Source organism: Trichechus manatus, unplaced genomic scaffold (assembly GCF_000243295.1).
Source record: "Trichechus manatus latirostris isolate Lorelei unplaced genomic scaffold, TriManLat1.0 scaffold00297, whole genome shotgun sequence".
In the NCBI taxonomy this organism is placed as follows: Eukaryota; Metazoa; Chordata; class Mammalia; order Sirenia; family Trichechidae; genus Trichechus; species Trichechus manatus.
The window spans coordinates 849381-850399 of record NW_004444233.1 but is presented as its reverse complement, the minus strand read 5'-3'; positions in this window follow the sequence as shown (position 1 = coordinate 850399).

The window sequence follows — 1019 nt, the reverse complement described above, 5'->3', positions numbered from 1 at the left end:
GGATGACAAATAAGTTTCATTTCTTCTGCTAACTCCAACTGATTGGTAAATGATGAGATCAAGTAGTGGACCTTTAGAAAAGAGAACCACAATTTATTAGGGATGGCAGCCAGGAGCAAGGAAGGGGAATTGAGGAAGTGAAAGTGCCACGGATGTGGGCTAGGGCTAGAGAAAGATGGAGCCCAGGCTCTAGGCTCCCATTTTCTCTTCTCAGGGGGAGTTACATTGGAATTTGCCTCTTCCTTCAGGCAAAAGTCCACATACCCAAAGGAATTGGCTTTATACTTAGACGCAGCAATCAATAGGATAACCATCTCTCAAGGTACGGCCTTTTAAGACACTAATAAGCCTAATAGTTTGTTCCAGAGATAGCACTTATACAGTAACAATGGTGGGCGAGGCTTTTCTTGCCAGGTGTATTTTAGGTTTAAACACTGATTGGGTAGAGTTTGCTCATCCTCTTTGTTGATTTAACATAGTTAATCTGGGAAGATAGAGTTCGTATGATGACTATGGAGAAAAAAATCCCAGTTGCCCGTAGAGTCAACTCTGAGTCATGGTGACCTTGTGTGTGTCAGAGTAAAACTGCACTCCATAGGGTATTCAGTGACTGATTTTTTGGCAGTAGATGGCCAGGCCTTTTTTCTGAGACATCTCTGGGTGGACTTGAACCTCCAACCTTTCAGTTAGCAGCTGAGTGAACATGTTGACTTTCTGTACCACCCAGGAACCCTAGATGGCTCTGGGAAGAGGCCCCATTTATTGCTTTCTAGTCAGAGGTGAGGGAGTACTCAAAGGTGTGAGAGTAGCAGCTGGAGGATGAGTGGTCACTGCCCTTCCTGTTGTTTCCAAACTTATTTGAAGGTTATACTGGCTGTTCCAGTTATTTGTTGCTACAAAACAAATTACCCCAAAATTTAATGACTTAAAACAACAACAATTATTATTTTTCTTCCATGGTTTCTGTGGGTCAGGTATTCAGGAAGGGCTCATCTGGGCAAGCTGGTCTCTGCTCCACA